Source organism: Leopardus geoffroyi, chromosome B4 (genome assembly GCF_018350155.1).
Source record: "Leopardus geoffroyi isolate Oge1 chromosome B4, O.geoffroyi_Oge1_pat1.0, whole genome shotgun sequence".
NCBI classification, from domain to species: Eukaryota; Metazoa; Chordata; class Mammalia; order Carnivora; family Felidae; genus Leopardus; species Leopardus geoffroyi.
In genome coordinates this window covers 102,909,230-102,932,461 of record NC_059341.1, presented here as the reverse complement: position 1 = coordinate 102,932,461, position 23,232 = coordinate 102,909,230, and the positions used below count along the sequence as shown (strand labels likewise).

Sequence of the window (23,232 nt, the reverse complement as noted above, 5' to 3'; positions counted from 1 at the left end):
TAGCTTCATAACTGATGTCTTCCCTTTAATATCCTGCCACTTCAGTACAAGCTCCACATCTCTCTGCCCTCTAGCCTTGCTCTCGCTACACTTATCAGAGCACTTTGTACTGCTATTAAAAGACTTTATTTTCCCAAATACTGCAGTTGATTGCATTCACGTCTGTTTTTGCCATCAGATTATTAATTCCTCAAGGGCAGAAGTGGTATCTTAGCCCCTTTTATATCCTCCATAGTGTCACCTTGCCCACAGTATGCACTTAATAAATGTTTGTTATATTGAGATAAGATATGTGAGAAAAAACAATTCCGTGAATATGTCATCACTATACAAGGCTTGCTGAAATGCTATTCTCTACTGGGACATAAGAAAATAACACCATATCATTGTTCCTAATAGTCTATGCTCAATACTGGCTAATATTTTATTTATTATCTTTGGTATTTAAGTTTTAGAATAATTGTTCAGTAGCATACTGGAAGAATTAAAGAGAGTAGAAGCATATATTGACTTAGTATTCATGAAATACAAAAATCAATGATTATTTCACTTAAATTTATCTCAATACCTCTGTATAAGACAATGCTTTTAAGAACATTAACCTTCTTGAGTTTTTTATTTGTGTAAAAAGAAAACAGAAGGAATTGTCCTTTTCCAGTATCATATCCAAAAGCTATAAAAAGGAATTAACTCATATGCTTGAATTGTGATCATACCTCTGGTTTCTAGCTAAGGCTCTATAAATAGGTAGGTGACTTACCTTGTCAACGTTTTTATTCTGACTTATCTGAAACAAGTAATATGATAGATGGATTTGCCATGTATGTTGTAAAAGCTAAAAATGTGTTGTAAAAGCAAACTATTCTCTATAGATTTCTCAGAAAATAAATCAGCAAGATGATGTAATATAAAGACTGTGGATCCTTAGAATTAGACAGACTTAGAATTGAATTGTGACTTTAATATGTACTAGCTCAGAAGTCTTGAGAAAAAATTTAAACTGTTGAGTTTTCTCATTTTTAAAATAGTGATAATGGCACCAGTCTTAGAGTTATAGGAATAGAATAGATAAATATGCCAAATAATTAAGATATATAAATGTTTAGTGCTCAGCACATGCTGGTTCCTTTTCAGTATCTTGTCTTTCAACAGAACAGTAAACAAAGTAAAAAAATATGACCTCTGAATTAATAAAGCATTCATTATACTCATTTTTTCCAAGAATATTTTTTGATGGTCTACTAGATTCCAGGCAACATGGTGTCTTAAACAATAGAGAATAATGTGGTTAAGACCTAGAGCTGACACTAGAGCCCTTATTATATGTGATCACTGGTTAGTGGCTGATCCCATTTCCCACCTGTGATAATCATTTTAGATGTTAAGTAGCATTAGTACTAGATATAGATTTGAGGGGGAAATGTACTCGATTTCAACTTAAGTAGCCTCTATTTGAAATACCAGCAGGTTAACCAAGCACAAATATCTAGTAGGAGGCAGGAATAGAGGATTATAGACTATCTGCTCTAGGAAAGTAGTGGTCATGTCCGGTTTGCTCACTATTATATTCCCCTGTGCTCAGAGTACTGATCAATCAGTAATAAGAACAATGACCGCAGAAGTAACACAACACTTACCATGTGCCAGAATCTGATCCAAGGATTTTACATATGTAGTTCATTTAGCTCGTATAATCATACTATGGAGTAGGTGCCATCTTTTCTGACAAGAAAATGAGGCACAAACATATTAAATAACTACTTCAAGGTCACACAACCAATAAATAAAGCTGACATTTGCACCCAAGCATTTTGACTACAAAGCCCATGCTCTCAACTATTCTCCCTAATCTGCAAAACTAAGGAACAAAGAACAGATTGGGGAGCTAAGGGTAGAGATTTGAGATGGTTCATATATAAGGGAAAACAACAGAATCAGAGGGGATAGCTGAAATCTCCGAAGGATCTATAAAGAGAAAGAAGAGAAAATGGCTGAATATCCTTAAGGAACACTAACGTTTAATCAAAGGAAGATGACTGTGTTGGAGGACAAAGGAGGAGAAACTTCTGGAAGTAGAGTGTGTGTCAACAAGTTAGAGATTCAAAGTATATCTCTTGGAGAGTTATTTCAGAGGCAGAATGAGAAAGGACACCGAATGGGGAATGGAAGAGAATGTACTGGTGTATCATGACACAGAGAATAGGCAGAGCAATACTTTTCTGTGTGTGCTGCTAATTGTTACTCAGAGGACATTAGTAGTGTGGGACATGTAGCATATAGATCAACTAGCATTTTCAGGAACTAAAATAAGACATCTCTTGCAGACTTAAAAAAAATCCCAGTGTTTAATTCCTAGTTTCTAAGAAGTCAGTCAGACAATATGCTTTTTTCAAGATGGTGGGTAGCTAAAATATAGGAGGTAAAAGTGAATAGTAAATTCTTGAAGGATTTGAAATTACGAACAATATGTTAAAGTTTAGATACAAAATTAGGAAAAATTTGTCATTTAAGTTTGGGTCTCATTTCCCTTTTATCTAGTGCAGGTGAAAGAATCCCCCTCCATAGAATATCAGAATTTATGGGCATTACTAGTAATTAATAATAAAATCTCGTCATTATGTCAGAAGTGTATAGAATTCTAAATTCTTCATGTTCATTTGGTAACAATGACCCTGTTACATATAAAGTCCAGTGGCTACATCTTTCTTTCTTCCACCTTAAGAACAGAAGAAAACTCAACAGCTTTGGGGCCCAAACATTTTTTTTTCCAAAGGAATTCTTTTTTTTCTCACAGCTCCTCATTGTAAGCAACTTAAGCTGTTGTGAGAGGGGACTCAGGCAATTGCAGAAGATTAATATTGTAAAGCATACACATAGGTATGACCATAGTTTCACAACATCATCTTCATAGCACAGTACAGCATACTTACTGTTGTGAACATTCATATAGATTTGATAAGTGCACGCAGTTTGTTTTTGGATAGCTAGGTTTTGAACCTTATCTCAAAATCTCCCAGAAATTTTAGAGAGGATATATGAACTTCCTATCCTTTTATTGTAAATTAACTCTAAACCTGAAAAAAAAAACATAGTAGCAGACAAAGGACCTGTTTTTCCTATTAACCTGGTAAGAATTTTTAAAAATTCATATACATGAATTTGAATTAAAAAGAAATTGAGTTTGTACTTTATTTTAATGCATAACTAATTCATATAGAGAGGAAACTAATGAAAACAGTTCAAATTATCCTTTAGCACAGAGCTTCTGAGAAAATATACATTTAATTAATGATTCATTTTTTTCATTCATACTACATATATTTATGGGCACTTACTATACGTTGGGACCTAATTATAATTAAAAATTAGTTAGGCAAGGTTTGGAAGGGAAAGTCTTCCAGGGTGATGGTTCAGCATGTGCAAAGTTCCTGAAGTGACTGTGCTTCTAACCAAGGTAGTTGAACCACAGAGAGCAAAGGGAGAGAGGGGAGCCATAAAGTCGGAAAGGTAATGAGAATACGTATGCCATAGCAATGATTTTAGACTTTTTTCTTGTACTTTATAAAACGATCAAAAAACTTTGAGGGGGGGGGGAGTAACTTGATCAGAGTAGAATTTTCAAAACACTGCTATGGCATGGTGAATAGATTTCAGAAAAAAAAAAAAAAAACACAATAGAGAAGTTATACATTGCTTACTTCCAAACGAACCATATCCACTGTTCTTATAAGCCAGTTATTATTTTTTAAAGTTTTAAGGACAGCTTGCCTTTAGAATATCCTATATAGATTAAGACTGAGAATATACATAGGCCAGCTTCTCCCCTTCCCGCCCCCCGCCACTCACATATATCCATTCATTACATTTTTCTAATCTCTTTGCAAAGCTGACCTATTGGCTCGATGTAGTAGTTAGGTCTTAAACTTTAAGCTAGTTTTCTGGTAGTGACGCTCAATTTTTATCAATCATTTATAGGCTACACAGGATAGGCTTGCATGGAGGAAAGCAAACGTAACTCACTTCTGGAGTGACTATGATACTAATTATAATACCAAAAAAGAATGCTCTTGAGTCATTACTGTGTGCCAAGCAGTGTTCTCAACACTTTACCTTGTATTGTTATTTAATCTTTGTAAAAATTCTCTGATTCCTATGTATGCATGATCTAGTATATAACTAACCTCCTTGAGACTGCCTAAATTATGTGACTCAAATTTTTGCATGGACAATCCATATCAGCACAGTCCAAAAGTATGAAGTAAGCAAAACCAAATTAATAAATCTCAAAATTCCCTCCCGCAAAGGGAGAGAAATCCTATAAAACAACAAAAAAACCACAATCTGATACTTTGATCTCAATAAACTTTTTAAAAATGTCAATAATTTCCTCTAACAAAACTATAGGAATGTAACAATATTACGTTTCGTCTCTGGTTCTGAGGAATATAAGAGTCAAAAGGTTTTACTATGAAGTTACTCAAGTATGGCATCAGGGACTTGGTTGAGGGGATGTGATAATTTACTAAATATGGCATGCCAAGCAGAAAAGATGCATTCATTGCCTCACTATTATTCTCGTTCAATTATAGAACTTACATCTTCTGGAAAAATGACTGTTTTATCTGGTGCTAGGTGTCCTTCTGCCAAAATAGTTTTCAAGTTACCATTAGTGATACATTAAGAAGTGCTCATTAAAGTAATGCAGCCTTCGCCTACCTTCTCATTTTTCTTACATGACATACTGCCTGTGATCCAGAGAGCAGACTACTTTGGGACACATGGTTGTAAAATTAACATCTCCACTTAGGAAAACAAAGGGGATACAATCAACATCTATAAAGACACAAAGGCAGTCGACTGGGTCAACATGAACTTGATCGCAGCAATCTTGAATCACTAGAATTTAAGGGACTGACAATTGTTTAGAGCTTGAAATAGCAACCTTGAGACAACAGCAAATACTGAAATTCCACACAATGGGCATTTCGAGTATAGAAACGCAGAACTCCAGAGAGGTAGAATGAAAACAGAAGAATCTTGGAAGAGAACTTTAGATAATTAGTAGATGACAAATTTATATGGGGCTACAAAAATTAGAATTCCATTGGTTTGTACCGCTTTCTGCCTCCACTACCTGTTCCTTAGCCAGTATGTGGACACAGACACAGACCACTGGGCTAACAGAAATTTTTGCAAATCAAGTATAAACTAATATATTTAGTTCTACAGGGAAAGACATAGCAGGTTATTCTTTAAAAATTTTATCTAGCCTACTTTTCCTCATTTGAAATTCTTCAGAAGTGTGCCTCATTCCACATCTCACTGAAACCATCCCTAACCTTACTGATCTAAGTGAGAGTCACTTCTATATACTTCAGAGCATCCCATGACCCTCTCCTAATGTGATACTCATGCCACTGTTCCGCCCTGGCATCTTTACTTGCTGGTCTTTTCCAGTAGAGTGCGATGTCCCAGAGGCAGGGAGCATGTTAATACATCTGTTCGTTACACCTAGCTCACCAAATGGTTTCATTAACTGTTAAATGATCTCACTTCTTTTTTAAGATAAAGAACTAGGTGACAAAAAAATGATTCAGAAAGGTGTTTTTATTCTCCAAACTATTAAACATATTTATCCATTAAGGGAACAAGCATTAGCTTTGCAGATCACTGTAGTGCCAGATCGTTGTATATATGTGATTTATAGCAGAATATATTTTTTAAATTCCCTAAAATTTATGCCAGTACTTAAAGTACTTATTAAGAGGAAATCTGGAAAGGCTAAAGGTTAGAAATAAATCTAAAAGATTGGATTAGAACAAGGTTAAAACCCAAAATAGTTAAGATTTCTTTTGCCGCCTTCTTTTATTTTCTTTTTTGACCAGCAAAACTCCCAACACAGCATACGAGCAGTTAAGGTGCCATTTTTTTTTATGTTCCTTTACTAACGTTTTGACTATTAGACTATAAAGTAAACATAAGACTTTATGGTTTCTATGGCTTCCTATGGTTTCTCGAAATCACCAGTAGTGTTTGTTCTTTGAGTCTTGTAGCTCACACTTTTTAGAACTATATTCCTCAGAAACAGAACCACTTCATGTGGCTCCCTGATCATGATAGAACATTCAAATGCACTTAAATTTCCAAAGGACATGGAAGCATTTTCAACTGCTACCTTACCTCTCCACCGAGTCCCTCCCAAGCTTAATGCGGTTGCAACACAGCCATCTATTAGTCTGAAACAGGGTAGAACCCAGTGGCATTCTGTGAGGGGCACATGCTTTCTAAGGAAGCCCTGACACATGGGCACCTGGGTGGCCCGTCGGTTAAATGTCCAACTCTTGATTTTGACTCAGGTCATGATCTCACGGTTCGTGAGTTCGAGCCCCTGCTTGGGATTCTCTCTCCCTCTCTCTCTGCCCCTCCCCTGCTTGCTCTCAAATTAAAAAAATAAAAAAATAAAGCCTTGACATCTGTTGTTCTGTAATAAGAATAGAACCTGTATGTTTGATTACTTCTTTTTAGGAGCCTCTTGTAACAACTATCCACAGAATTATTGCATCTCTTAACCTCTCTCGTTTGTGTTCATGTAAAATAATCTCTTTAGTGGAGTATAGCCTCATTTACATTTTAAGGTAGCAGCATCAATTCATAAGCGGCATGTTTGTAATAACAGATGGGTGCAGAAGGATTAAGGGACATTTGAGACACAACAAAATCGATATTTTTATGTAAGGAAGTTTTTAATTATAGTCACTCTTTTTTAAATTTTTTTAACGTTTATTCATTTTTGAGAGACAGAGCGTGAGAGGGGGAGGGGCAGAGAGAGAGGGAGACACAGAATCTGAAGCAGGCTCCCAGCCTTCAGCACAGAGCCCAACGCGGGGCTTGAACTCACAAACCTCAAGATCCAGACCCGAGCCAAAGTCGGTCACTCAACCGACTGAGCCACCCAGGCGCCCCAAATTATAGTTACTCTTAAGTAAGATTACTATTTCAATAACTCTAAACATTTAAAAATATTTATTTGCAGTTACATATAATTGTACTATAAATACATTTATAATATATATGTTTAATAAGAAAATCTTTCTTCTGGCTGATTCAATACTTCTAGAACATTCCTTAAAAATTCCAAAAAAATGGAGCTTCTATTAGATAACACACACAGCTTTCTATCAGCTTGTAAAAAAATAAATTAACTGAATAATTTGCTGAAAAAAAAACCTGAGAGAATAAAGTTTAAAATTAGCATATTATAAGGATAAATATTTAAATATAAAATAATTTCACATATATTATGTACAATGGACCCTTTGGTCCTAAAAATATTTTCCTCAATTGATAATAAATGGATCTTGAATGTTTTCACACTTGCACAAATGACAGAAAATGAGATTATAGCATAGTGTTCTTTCTTTTGTTTAAATGATAGCTGCAAGTAATAAGACTCAATCACTAGAAACAATAATTCATGCTATCCTGAATGATCTTTGCTGTGTGCCTGAACTTGCCTGGTAGGGACTAGGTAAGAATTGTACCATGAGAATATAGAAACAGAACAAATGTCAAGGAAATGACTGACAAACTTCTGCTGTGTTTAGATTTGTGAAATAAATTAAAGAAGAATTTGAAGTACCTATTGATCCCTTGGTTTCCAAGTGACAGCTCTTGTGTGCAGTGATTTTGTTGTGGTTTGGAGTTACCTGGGCCTCAGAAGCATAATCCATTTATTGAAGGGTACTTGGAGAAGGGAGATAAACCTTTATCTCTAACTGTAACTTTCTTCCCAAGGAAAGATGAAAGGTACACTCAAAAGTGGCTTTTCTTTTCCTTGGAAATTACAATTTGAACAGAATTCAAAGAGGCCGTGATCTCAAATGAAGCTATGTAAGGATTTAGGGGATAAGAGAGGAAATTGAGGGAAAAGAAATGTCGAAGTTGTTTCTTATGATGTTTGAAAATTATCTAAATGCTAGAATATAAATAAAACACAGGTTGAATAAAGTCTTATATGATTTTGTAACTAAATATAGTATAATGTTACTGCTTTTTCATATTTTGCAGGATCTCTGTATTTATATATTTGGGGAATATTTTTTAAAATAACTTATAAGACAAAGATCTTTGTTTTGTTTTGTTTTGTTTTGAGCATACATACAATCTTGCAAATTCATCTGAGTCAAAGAAAACGTGCAGTACATTCGAGTCAGTTCAGTGTATTTTGACTCCCAAGAAAAGCAAAGAACATAGGCTTTTTATTTAGAAAGATGAGGATCCAATTCTGGCTCTACCCACTTACTGGCTGTGTGACTTAATCATTACATAGTAACAAAATACAATAATAAAATCAACCTCACAACGTTTATATTAACCTCAATGCTTGAAATATAGTAAGTGCTTCAGCAAGTAGTAGTATAAGAAAGTAGGAAATTTTTCATTTAAATAGAAAAGAAAACCCCACAAATACCTGTTATTCTTCCCCATAATCAAGGTTTACTGTCATATTCTCCATTAAGTGATAGGTAAACTATGCAGAATGTTTGTCCATTGGTTTCCCTCAATCACTGGACACCTGGTAGGACTGAGCATATCTAACCTTCGGCAGTAAATCTTTCAGTGACATTATGTCCCTGGTCCTCTGATACAATGACCTGAGGGTAGAGTTCATGGTCACTCTGTTGAACATTTTCATTGAAAATCACTGATCTGGGATTCCTACTTGATTTTTCTCTTTTTAGTCAGGAAAGGCTCTGGGGTCCAGATGGGTTTTCATGAGTTTTTAAAAACCAGTTAAGCAAGTGTTCCAAAGAAAGGAGGCCTGTTAACACATTTAAGCAGAAAACCATCAAAAATGCTGAGAATAGAAGCGGTCCCTACAGATAAGAGAAGGAACACAATTATGAAGCGTTAAGAATTGATACACAGAATGAATTCCAAAATAATTTCATATTTCCAGGATTCTTATATCTGAATACCACCAAGTCATCAGCAGAAGATTTTTGCTTATCAGTGAAATATAGTAGTATTTCAATAGAAAATTATCTTATACAGAGCCTGCTACAAAAGGTGAGGGGTTTTTCACCCCTTGTTCTACTTATACGTTTGGTTTTCTATTTTAATTATTAATGAAGTAGTAGGTCAGCAGTGTTTTAGTAAGGCAAAGCCCTGATCAGTGATACTGAAATCGTATTTAACATGTGTCAGCCGATGTGGATAATGCATGCATCTCTATAACAGCTGCCAGTTTCCATAGATCATACGTCCAGGTGATGACTGTCCTCTCGGACCATGTCACTCTTCAACCTCATCTCAACTCCTGGGTTTCCCACAACTGTACCTTCACTGCAAGAGCCTTAATATCAATATTATTAGTCCTTAAAATTAATCACCATAAAACAGAAATAAAATGGAATGACACATTTCATTCAATACCATTCAACCACCACTTGACAGGAGCCAGGCACTGTGCTTGTTATGTGGGTGCAGCTCTGCAGAGAGATGTGCTGCTGGGCTACATACAGTAGGCAGATGACACTCAGCAGAGCAAAGGCGGAGTTTGATTAAGGAAACATAATTGATTACAAAGTATAAAACAGACTTACTATTAGCACTAGTGCAATGGCTTCTAATGTTGTTTATCTAGCTTATTTAACCGTTATTAGTATTTAGCAAAAAAAAAAAAAAATATTCAAGAAATTGATTAGCTTTTGACTCTCATGGCCTTTATGATCCTGAACAACAAAATCTTTGAAGGTATCTGTCATTAAAAAAGAGAACCGGGGCGCCTGGGTGGCGCAGTCGGTTAAGCGACCGACTTCAGCCAGGTCACGATCTCGCGGTCCGTGAGTTCGAGCCCCGCGTCGGGCTCTGGGCTGATGGCTCAGAGCCTGTTTCCGATTCTGTGTCTCCCTCTCTCTCTGCCCCTCCCCCGTTCATGCTCTGTCTCTCTCTGTCCCCAAAAAAATAAATAAACGTTGAAAAAAAAATTAAAAAAAAAGAGAGAACCAAAAAAGCCTCCAACTTTCTTAGTAAACTGTGATGCTGAGATAACGTTCCACCTCCATCTTATAGAATCATTATTTTCTCCATGAAAATCTAAAGGGAACCCATCATAATAGGAAAATTTGATTAAGATGATAATCTGTATATTCTCAGAGTACCATAATTATTCTTTACTAATTAATCTACCGACTCTACAAGGTCACGTCTCAATAAACATCATAATCTTACAACAAACTGCTCTTAAAATATAGAATCTATGGGCAAATGTCATCACCAGTCATTCATTTTAATAATAAACTTTACTTTTGATGAGTATTTTAAATTGAAAATGATTGCCACCATTGTGTCAGATATTTGAGATATGTCCTTTAAAAACATCCAAGTCTCCTGGAGTTTCCCTTCTAGCAAAGGGAGGGAGAGGGACATTAGCTCAGTTAATCCTCAAGGCAATTTGATGAGGTAGATTCTATTATTATCCCAGTTTTACAGATAAGAAAATGGAGGCTCAAAGAGGTTGGATTAATTGCCCATCGTAGAAATTACAAGTAGAGGAGCCAGGATTCAAACTCGGTCAGTGTGCCTCCAGTTTCTTTGACTGTATACTTTATATTAATACAGTATGTTGAACTGTTCCAAATATTTCTCAGAATGTTATTTCACTTGTGTGGAAATTTTTATTAAATACACACTACTAGCCACTTCATCAATGTTAGTACTCCATTGTTACTAAGGTACTCCCTCCCAAATATACTCTATGTTTTCATTCAGAAAAATAAGACCTAAATTGAACATAGAGCAAAGCAACTTCATTTGGTCATAATTGTTCCTAGTGTAGAAGTTTCTATGTTTACCCACATGTCCTGGCCTCTTATACTACCCCATTCTACATTTACCCCACATTTCAGCCAAAGGAAAGTATTAATCTGAAACTATGAATTACATCTTAAAACCTCAAAATACACAAAAAAAGCAGTTGATAACCATAAAGCAAAGAGACACTATATTTGAGTGTTTCTCTCATATATACACATGCACTGCCTATCTATCTACTTACATATTATGTGTGTGTGTGTGTGTGTGTATAGATGTAATACATATGTGTGTATATGTAATACCTTGGCAGAAAATAGAATTCATAGTCCCCTAAAACTGTTAGGTAAAGGACAAGAAAGATTGTATTCTTCCTGGTCATTATAAAGGTGCAATTCAGTGACACTAAGGCTACCGTGATACCAACTAAACTTCTTCAGGACAAATAAGCATGTAATGCTCCTTGAGGTCCAACCATTATGATCCCACTCAAAATACTGACAAACCCCGAATGGTGTATTTGAAAATTAACCAAGTAACATTTTTTCTCGTCTTCTGGATTTTGATCCTACTGATGAGCTAAACACCATCTCAATATAACATACTGTATAGCATCTGGGCGAGACTAAATGGGACTTGTAAATTGTTAGACCCTTGAATAATTATATTTTCCCCTTTAAGGTATTTCAAAGTATCTCAGAAACTCTGTTTAAATGTCACTTTAAATTGAAACAGCATTTGATGATATCAAAAAATACTGCTTTTATAGGAGAAAGGATGAAAAAACTAGAAATGGAAAATTATAAAATTGAAAAGAAAATCTCAAAGGCATATGAACTCAGCACATGCCTACACACAGTTTTCCCATATTCAAGGCTCAGATAAAGATTTTAATTAGCTCCCTTGAAAACTGATGTTAACACTAAAATAAAAATTCCATCATCACTGCCTTTTCACATAGTACTCAGGATACCATGCCCCAAAATAGAATTTAAATTCCTGATTAACACTGCAAAAAAAGAGTACAGAAGTACAATGCAGGCAGTGCTGCATTAGTTTAAGCACATGTTCGTAAATAGGCTTTTAACGTTTAGCATTTTTATACCCACATAGATGAGTTACATCTTTCTTTTGTCCTTTACATGCTAACATTTAACAAAATCCTACATGAAACCTATTTGCTACTCATAGTAACAAACATGCCAGTATTTTAAAATGTTCTAGTTTAATTGTCATGTGTATAGCAAACTGATGAAACTGAATTGGGTTCAATATTAAGAATATATTTACATATATTCTCTCTCTATATATTTATCTCTATGGATATGTCTATATATCTTTCCAGGTATGTTCTTGCCATAATGAAAGGTATACAGGGCACCTAGAAGAGCATTTTTAATGCTCTCATTAATGCTGTCATTCATTATCTTTTAATTACTTTGATAATTTAATTATGGCTTCAAATGTAAAATTTGTTAATAAGTGAAAAACTTATCAAATGAATGCTCATTTAAGTTGGAGTACACAAATAATGGAAGATAATGTTTGATCGAATTCTGAAACTGTAATTTGCTACAGCCTATTTTCATGGTCAAGGTGACTTCTGGATATACTGAGTGAATCCTTACACAGAACTGAACCAAAGAGAAAACAACATGTGTCAACCCTGTGGGTGGAGGTGACATGCAATTTAAAATGTCTAATTACACGTTTCACCTTAGCTAAACATCCTGAAAGATGGCATGATCTAATTGCAGATTAATGCATTTATTTCTCTAAGGCTGCAAATGAAGTAGCTAGAGAAAACATTTCTCTGATTCTGTACGCAGTCCAAGAATTCTATTAAATGTCTTTGTCATGTAAATCTGAATAATTGTCCTGCAGATCACAGACCCTAAAATGTAACTAAAATATTAGTGGACTTTACAACATCACCAAGGATTGTTTTTGAATTTGAATAGCTTTGATAATCAGCCCTGGCTAGGAGCCCAAAGCAAAGTAGGCTAGACCTAATGAAAAATCTGATACCCTGTCTTCTGGTCCCTCCTGTATATCTCTACTTCCTACTCTCCCTCTCCATACCCTAACTTCTTTTCTTCTTGATGTTTTCAATGAAAACTTTCAAAAACCTTTTCACTCTGGCAAAGCATATTTGTGTTTTCTTAACTTCATACTGTGGTATGAATTTTCAAATTTCATTGAAATTTGTGTTTGCTGGATGCCTAAATTCTTTCAGGCATTGGTTCTGGTGGATTATGCAGTTTGTATAATCTCTCAACACAACACCTCAACTCTCTTTAAACAGGGCAAGACTTTAGAATTTGATGATGATGATATTGTGTACGTACTGGTTCAGTCCATCCATAAATGCTCCGAGTATTTATTAATGTGCCATATTCTGTGCTGGAAATGAAAAGACAAACGAATGCCATCTAAGTACCTCTAGAGTCAAAACAAATAAATCTACTGGGTGTAATAACAGCACATGAGCAATCTGTGCTTTGAGAAGATGTTCATTCTGAGGTTGCTCTATAGAATCAATGTTTCCCCAAAATTCCTATTTTCAATTCTTAGCCATTAATGTGATAGTAGGATGTAGAGCCTTTGAATAGGTAAGTAGGTCATAGGGGTGGATCCTTCATGAATTGACTTAGTGCCCTTATAAAAGAGACCCCAGAGAGCACTCTGGCCCTATCTACCATGTAGGACACAGCAAGAAGGCTGTCCATCCAGTAATTCGTTGTAGTAGCCCAATGGACTAAGATGGAGGTAGAATCTGAGGCTGATTTTATATCTACCTATATCTGTCTATATAAAATACATACGTATCTTTTTCAGCTCTTCTCTATAGTGTTCAGCCCCATTTTCATAATTGACTTTTTTCTTTTTAACTTTACTCAGCCTCCCAATGATATAGCCCCATAACCTACCTTTTAGAACCATTCATTCGTGTGATTCCTGATGTATTATTTGTGCCCCTTCACTGTAGTTAAAGGCTGAGGGTACAGGGGGTGAGGACAAGACTGTTCTTTCAGGGATCTTATAGGGGGAATTAAATTAATTAACAATTTAATTGCAGTTAGTGCTAAGCATGTCAAGTAAAAACTCCTGTCCTCATGGTTTTGTCATTTAAGATTAACCTTTCCTTTCCTTTCGTTCTAATTTCCTTTGTTTTTGTTATATTATGAAAAAAAAATAGCTCAGGATCTATAATGTGATGTAACAAATCTATGTACTCTCTACTTAGGGAATACCACAAATGTTGGTCTTTTCTCATGGAGAAGGGTTGTGTCACCCTGAGCAATCTCGTACAGCAATGGCCATGATGGGAGACCAGAATCTACACAGTGTTCCTTAAGCCATTGATTGAATTTTGCCTTCTTAAAAAAAAAAAAGGACCCAAGGAAATGTAGAATGATTTTATGGGGCCAAAACTTGACAAAACTGTAGTCTAGAAATATTTCAGAGTTACCAATAAATTAATAGTGACAACAGTGCTTTTCAGTATAACTACTATACAGTATTCATCTGAACAAAGTATGAGTCATGGCATCCTGACAGTCCATGCCGAATTTGAAACAAATTGGAGCTGTAATTTATAGTACAATAGAACCCAAGACAGAGGCACATGTAGTCCAGGCTCTTTAAATATTCTATAAATAATAGCTCAGAGAGGCACAATTGACAATGAGCAGAGGCTGGATGATGAATCATCAAGTAGTTTAAGTAAAACCCTGCCTGATTAAATGCTTTGTTTTTAAACCACCTGCATCAGTGTCTGCTGTAGCAGGACAGATCAAATTGTTCTCGGGTTTTTTTCCCCCCAAAAAGCAGACAGGCTTACAAATGATAAGTTTTATTATATTATGAAACTGATGCCAAATTAAAGTGCTGAGCATTGTGTAATTCCAATTATCTACATTTTGGCCCAGGATTTACTGCCAAGCAATGTTAAAGACATGGCTAATGTAAATGATCAAGCTGCTCATGGCTTTGGGTTGTAGGTTCGTAATTTCATTTTGGTCTTCATGGCCTGGAGAATTTATTTTTCCATCCTTCACTTCAGGAGTCTTTTTTGTTTATCCCACCAACCAGTTACCAGATGCTCTATCAACTAAGCTAATTAGTGGAGTCTCCTTCGAAAGCCGGTGCTTGCTGAGTGTGGTCATGAGAACAGGCACAAGTGCACAGGCTAGAGACATTCTGAGTGACACAGAAACTCCAGCAAGTGTTCTTGTAGCCAAATCACTAGGAGCTGGTATTGCCTAGACGAGGGCAAAATGTCCACTCGTGTGAACAAAAAATCTGGCCATTTATCTGGCTTTAACATGATGCTGAAGAGCAGGTTGACTAACTTGTTCACTGTGCTAACATAAAGAGAGCCTTATTTTAATGTCGACCACAAATTTTATTTGTTCATATAGTATAAACTGACATCACATGGTAAATGATACAGCTTAAGCTAGGAATCCACCCCTCCCCCTGCGGCCTTGGAGAATCCTAATTACTTTATAATTTATATATTATTAAATCTCGCATTATTGTTGTCCTGAAAACTTCAGTGTGTTGTGTATTAGGGCCCAGAATTATCACTGGGCTTTCATTTTACCTTATATTTGTATCAATGCCTTTCTTACATAATTCTATAACATTGGCAGCTCTTTTTATTTCTAATTTATTTTTGTATCGCTAGACTTCAGTAAAAATCCAGTAAATAATAATTGTTTAAGAAGTTCTTGATTAACAAGCAAATGAATGAAGCTCCTCGTTCTTCAATAGAATGAAAGATAGATAATGAACGGATGAGAGCTTCTATCCAAAAGAAAAAAAATCTTTGTTTTGTAAAAAGTTGTGTGAGGCATTATTATGAAGGAAAAAGGAGGAAGGTTATACTGCCCTAGGGCAAAGAGTTAATCCATATACTGAGAGTCTAGACTTAAATATTATTCTGAAGGGATATATTGCATATTTACATAAAGGATGACCTCATTTCCCATTCAAACTAACCATCTCCAAAATAAGATAAAAATATATCGGAGGTAGAACTTTATCTTTTGATGTCCATAGATGATATTGCTTTAGAGTTGAAACATTTTTAATGTAGAAACTCCTCCTTCATCATGAAACTATTTGTAAGTTGGTACTTTGGTGATAGTGTGATGGATACTCCATTTTGGTTTGAGAAGCCAGCTTTCCCATTATGGATGTTATGAGAAAAACAGAATGACACACTTGTTCAGTAATTCCTTAAAAATAAAATCGGGGGTGGTAGTTAAGGAAAATAATTTGAGAGTCAAGTCATTTGGCTAAAAAGACATGATTAAATAATGTAGGCACTTGAAGTAACTCTTTCAGTTTATAGGCATGGCAGGAACAAGAACTATTTCAAACCTAACTGGTTTTGAATATTAACTTTGCCATTTACCAGGTATGTGTCTTTCAATAAACCTTTTATACTCTCTGAAACATATTGCCATGTCCTGTAAAATGATGCTCATGACTTGGACATCCAAGGGTTGTCGTGATTACATGAACCAGGATGTGAAAAAGTGCCTGGCACCTTGTATAAAGTCCATTGAACCTAGTCCCTATTGATCACTGGGGCTTAGTAGAAACTGTGTCAAAATGTTAATTTCACTAGCGATATGTGTATTGCATTATTGCTTATATCACCATAATAAGAATATACTTAGAAAGGAATTGCTTTAATGAGTTATGGTACATCCATTTAATGAAATAAAGTAGGTTCATGTGTATTATATTACACACGTGCGTGGGCATGTGTGTATAAATTAAAAAATCTGAAAGGATTCACACCAAATTGACAACTACTTTTAGGGGGTATAATTCTAAGGAAGCTTTACTCGTTTTGGTTTTGAAAGTATTTTCAAGAATTACGATTTAACTGAAAAATGCTAAAACATTTGTAACTTTTGAAAAAAAATCGTATTCTGCTGCTCTGTACAAACGTTGCTTATGATATTCATTTACATCTACTCTGTTCCTATTAAATTAGAGGGAAATTCACCTCCCAAAGGTTTTCATAGTTCAGATAGTTCAATGTAATTTACGATGACCTTTGTTCCGTTTCTGCTTTCTGGCTAATGAGAGGGAACCACACTACTGCTCTTTCTAGCTCCTCTGTTTTTTTCCTATGCTTCTTCTTCAATGTGAGGCATGTGCCAAAAAGAGATTTCGAAGTGTGTTGCATTTTCTCACTCAGAAATGAATTTTTCTACTTGGCTCCTTTTAGGGAAACTTATTTCTGCTGTTTTCCATCTTCAATATGTTCTCGGAAACACCTGCCATTGTCAGTCAATCTATAGAATACAGACACTTACAAGTGAATTATAAATGAAATGGTATTGTTTTTTTTTTTTTATTTTTTTTTAACGTTTATTTATTTTTGAGACAGAGAGAGACAGAGCATGAACGGGGGAGGGTCAGAGAGAGGGAGACACAGAATCCGAAACAGTCTCCAGGCTCTGAGCCATCAGCCCAGAGCCTGACGCAGGGCTCGAACTCACGGACCGCGAGATCGTGACCTGAGCCGAAGTCAGCCGCTTAACCGACTGAGCCACCCAGGCGCCCCTAAATGAAATGGTATTGTGACTGAAGTCTCTCAAACCGGGTATCGTTTAAGGTTTTTAAAACTAAAACAAACAAAAAACTATACTATTTTGTAACAATTCATGCCTTCTAAACTCACTCGGAACTATCTTGAAACCACTGGACACATTTTACTCATTATCACAGCTCTGTAGATATTGGCTAGTTTATGAAAATAAACATTTCACATTTATTATTAATGTAAATATCCTGACTATCCATAACATAGAGTTTTCAATATTTCTGCAAGTATTCTGTAGCAATTCCTTATTTCCAAAGTAACTTCTAAAGTAAAATGATTAAGACATTCTAATTTTTGTAGGTCTCTGGTTCTAAAAACGACTGTTTTCTGTATTCACTTGTAGTATGTCTTTCCTTTACTGTGAGTCCTTGATTTGGAGAAAGAAACAGGCGGCTCTACTTAAGAACCTGGAATTTTACAGTGGATGTACTATATAATGTAAGGGACTCTGCTTTTTACTACAGGAAAAGGGATTTTAACATAAGCTATGTAAGGAATCTACATTTAAGAAACTAGAACTGGAGATATCATGCATTTAATATCAGTGCATGTTATGGAAGCCTCTCTCTGTGGACACTAGCAAGTATTTATCTCTATTTTGACAGAGTGAGCATGAAGGAAATGGATACTACTTAAAATGCTAAAATGTTCAGTCTAATTTAAGATGCTCATATATCTGTGATAAGATGAAAGGAAAATGAATTCTTGACCAGATTGGAATCTTGAGGAAACTGTCAGTCAAATACCACTTGCCGTGCCTTGGGTTGATTAAATTCATATAATCCTATATACACATGAATATAATGCATGCAAATTTTACCCCATGAAGCCTAAATTAGTGAACAGAATAAATATGACTTCATTTTATAGAATTGTACAGAAGAAACATGAAATGACCAGCAATTGGTATATATTAAATCTGTAGAATGTGTATCGTTAATGACAGTATATTTTCATTAAAATACGGGTTATGAACTATGCTAAATACTGCGAACATCATTAATTTTCTGTCACAGTATATTATAAAAAATTAAAAGGCAGTAATTAACCTGACATAAGTGTTTCTTACAAGCCAGCTGTTAATTTCTAGATGAAATAATACATTTTCTAAATTATATTTTGATTAGGAGTAAAGATAGCAATATGACTAAATAAGAAAATTAAATATGTCATTAATTGTAGAAAATGTTATTCCGTGACTAATTCCCTCATTTTGAGAGCCTTTAATATAATGAGTTATAGTAATAGTGACTTAAAAAAAATCATCTGAGAAATAGTGGTGTCTTTCCTCCTAATTAAATGGTTAAAATAATCTACAGGGCACTTCATGTATTATATGTCATTCTCTTGGACTACTGTTAATTTTTTTTTTTCAACGTTTTTATTATTTATTTTTGGGACAGAGAGAGACAGAGCATGAACGGGGGAGGGGCAGAGAGAGAGGGAGACACAGAATCGGAAACAGGCTCCAGGCTCTGAGCCATCAGCCCAGAGCCTGACGCGGGGCTCGAACTCACGGGCCGCGAGATCGTGACCTGGCTGAAGTCGGACGCTTAACCGACTGCGCCACCCAGGTGCCCCCTGTTAATTATTTTTTATATACGGTATTTCTATGCTCCCTTAAAAGCTATGAAAAAAATGAACTTGGCAATTTATAGCTCGCATTTCAAAAACACTACTTGACTACTTTTGTCAGGCACTGTTTCATTTCATTGAATGTGACAACCTGTATGAAGAGTCCATGACTCTAACTAGCGTTGTTTGGCTTTTCTCACAGAAGAGTCCCAACTCACCAGGCACTGGGTTTCCAATTCCTGGTCATGATGTATAATTTGCCCTAAATATGCATGATGTTTCTTGCAAGAAAAGGGCTTACCAATGATAAATTGCCAGTGCAGAAACACCCTCCTCTTTCCTCTCTATCTTTGCACATCGGCAAGTTGTGCCCAAAAGAGAGACTACAGAATTGGGCAGCACACAAGGATGTCATCACCTAAAGCATTTTCTTGGGGGTTAACTCCTAAATCCATAACATCCCCACTACTTGTCAGGGGAAAATAGAAAGAAGCAAGCTGGGCGGGGGGAGGGAGTAGATGCAAATCTTTTAGGAATAGTTTTAAAAAATGAAACAAAACAACAACAGCAACTACCAGAAAACATGATACTCTATCAAGAAACCATTGGTAATTAATGTCATTAAACATTTTGGAAAACAAAACTTGTAAAGCTATTTTTGAGAAGAGTTATAATTATTATATCCTTTATACTAAGAGGCAGACTCATAACAATAGTCAATACTAATTCTGTGCTGCATTTGATCAAAACCAGTGCTTTTGTTTGGTCACTTTGAAGCTCAGATATTTTAGCCAAAAATGTATTTCTCACTAGCCTTCCAATTTGATGAGTTAATATATAACCAAACAAGCACTAATATGCATTCAGTGTAAGATGTTATGAGCACTATAAAGTTACTGACTGAAGTGGTTTTAAGAGTAGCTCTGGTGGCAGAGCCTGGGTGGCTCAGTCAATTAAGCATCTGACTTTTGATTTTTGCCCAGGTCATGATTTCACGATTCATGGATTTGAGCCCCACGTCAGGCTCGGAGCTGCCAATCCCTGTTTGGGATTCTCAATATTCCTCTCTCAAAATAAATAAATAAGCTTAAAAAAAGAAGAGTAGCTCTGGTTTTATAAATACAAGCTTTTATCCATTAAGTGTTACTAGAAGGTAACTTCCTTGGGGGCACAAACTTTGCTCTTCTTGTGTTCTGCTGTATGTCCAGTTAAGAGATGGCTAGCCTATACCAGATGCCTCCCAAATTCTTATGAAATGGATCAGTTCCCTTCTTGTAAGAGAGATGATCTTTTGGGAAAAATTTTTCAGGTTTTATTCAGATTTTAAGTACTTTTAAAAGAACATTTTACTGAAATAAAGACAAAAGGGCTCTATGTTAAGATGCCTCATACATGAAGTGTTCTCATATAGGAAGTCTGCTGTAACATTAAGAAAGGTTGAGTCTTTCTTTCAACAATATTAAGCACAGTGGTGACATTAGAGAGGAAACCACATATTTTTAACTGTACCTTTTTTTATTCCTTCCTAAGACTTTTCTCCTAAAAGGATAAGAAATGTTAGAAAAGTAATACAGCCAAGAAGGGCTGCCTTCAGTTTTAGGTAGGACATGGGAAAGATAATGGCTCTGGGGGAGTGGGCAGGAGACTGAATGAGGGCAGACTTAGCACAATTATCTATCCTTTACTCTCTTGATACAAAACAGAAGTGGTTTCTCATTAATATCGTTAGAATTGTGTCTGTGACTAATACAGTCAAAATCCACATTATTAGTGTTGCACAACACTAATATAACCAAATTAACACCAAAGACTGATGATTCCATGAGTGCTTCATAAAAGCACTGCTGACCTCATTTCCTGAACAGAGAACAGAGGTCTGACTTGGTAACATTTTCCCAAGAACATCATTGAATGACCAGAAATTGTGCGATCTTACAGAGAATATATATATATATATATATATATATATATATATATATATATACACACACACACACACACACATAATATAAATGTGAGATATGTATGCATATACACATATGAATGATATATGCATATTGTATAAGATAGTCCTTTTTTTATTCTCAAATAAATCCAACAGCTCAATTGCTGTATTATTTCTAAATTCCTTTCTGGTCCATACATATCGGTGGCTACTCATTTCTTTAAATTGCTTTACTAAGAAGTTGTCAAAAAATGAGAACTAATGCGGTGGTCATATGACTTAAATTGTCATTTTTCATGCATGTGTTTCCAACTTTGGTATATAAAAACAGAAAGTGCTCTTAAATTTTTCCTTTTTAATTTTTTTTAATGTTTTTTTTAAGAGAAAGAGAGAGAGACAGAGCATGAGCTGGGGAGGGGAGACTCAGAATCCAAAGTAGGCTACAGGCTCTGAGCTGTCAGCACAGGGGCCAACCGAAGGCTCAGACTCACAAACTGTGAGATCATGACCTGAGCTGAAGTCAGACGCTCAACCAACAGAGCCACCCAGGTGCCCCTGCTCTGAAAATTGTATTTTGAACTTGAATATAAAGTTTTGAATGCTGAATCATGTTTCAAATCTAAAGGAATAAAACACTTTTGCATATTGATATTAATTATCACAAAGTATTATTATGGAGGATTACACTGTCCACGTGTATGTATTTATTAAACTAAAATTTTAGCCAAAGAAGCACAAGTTTTCCAAAATTACATTTAAAGGAATAATCAAATACAGAGATAAACAAGGTAAGCTAATTTTAAGTAAGATACAGTTCTGTTTTAAACTTACTAATTTTATTTCTTTTCTGTTAAATTAATCACAAATTAACCTCATTTCACTCACATTTTGTTCACAGTAATCTTTTATTTATTGCAGTAAAGAAAATAACCTATCTTTTGAACAATTCTTTAAAGGGGTTTAGATCACCTGAAATTTGTTTTTATACTTGCATTCTAAAGTCAAGTCTCCTAACAAATATTAGATGGCACACAAATCAAATTAAAGTCCTGAGGCTGAGCTAGTAGCTTATTTTCATTTTTTAAATCAAAACTGCTGTTTGTGGGTAACTATTTTGTTAAAAATATTTCTATCTTGTGCTTACTCTTTATCTGTTGGGCAAAGGCAAATGAAATTAATCTCTGTAATAGCTAACAAAATCATCCCTGTACTACACCTAGAAGGTGGGGGTGAGGGGAAGGATGGCATTTGTTGTGATACTGTTATTTAAATATTGTAAAAAGAAAAAGTGTCCTCTGGGCATAGGATATATTTGGGCTACAATGAAAATTAAGCATCTGTTGGCATATATCCCTTTTCCAAGATTATTAAAATTCTGAAGTCTTTGTATAAAAACAATCTAATTTTTTCAATGTTGTTTAGCAATGCATAAATCCAAAAGGACATGAGCTTCTGGAAGATGTATGTTACCATGTTTATAAGATATTATCTTTTGAAAAAATCTATTATGCAAAATTTACAATTATAGGCAACCTATACATGAAGAAGGAGTTATAGCTTAGGATTTATTAGGAGGTTCAAACAAAATAAACCATGTGATGGGCCTTTGTCAATAGTGAACAACAAAGTCAATTTTACACAGTTTTATTAGAGAACTATCCAGGAAAGCATAAGAACCATAACAATGAGGTATAATTGAGAGGTTTTGCAAAGTCTCTTCCCAAAAACTGGTGTCATGGTAGCATTGTACAGCATGTCACTAAAACTTAAAAGTCTTTTTCCAAACCTGGCATGCCATGCATTTATACTAGTTTTAATAGTTGACTGAGAACTATATCCTGAAGTGGATTATTAACTCCTTAACAATTATTGTACTCTGTAAAAAATAATTGAGGAAATACCACCTTCTTATTCAATGAGTATCTATTAATTATCAACTATTTCCAGGCTACGACACATAGAATGATATAGAGAAACACACACACACACACACACACACACACAGAAAACCCTGGTCAATTTTTCTGAATTCATAGAATACATGCAAAATTTAAGACACTGTTTTAACTGACATCCTTGTATTACATATTATAAAACTGTACGGAGGAACGAAGTGATGTCAGAAAGAGCTAATTAGAGGCAGACACTGAAGCCTATTTTACCAAACACAGTAAGCTGGTTCTACCTTTTAAGTAGTTAAATAGTCTTAGATAAACACAAAGTTAACCACAAAATGAAGAAATAAATGCTTTCAAATAGTGAGGCA

General features: G+C 35.2%; 1 protein-coding gene across 2 annotated transcripts in view; it reads right to left on the bottom strand.

The window, feature by feature from the left end:
- The window catches only part of SYT1 (synaptotagmin 1), a 554,862-nt gene that overhangs the window by 440,587 nt on the left and 91,043 nt on the right, over positions 1-23,232 (bottom strand). The window contains exon 2 of one of the 2 annotated variants that reach the window (XM_045464186.1): positions 1,638-1,722. The exons of the other annotated variant lie outside the window; for it this stretch is intronic. The gene's annotated coding sequence lies outside the window, so the exon portion shown is untranslated. The remainder of the gene's footprint in view (positions 1-1,637; positions 1,723-23,232) is intronic. 2 annotated transcript variants of the gene reach the window in all.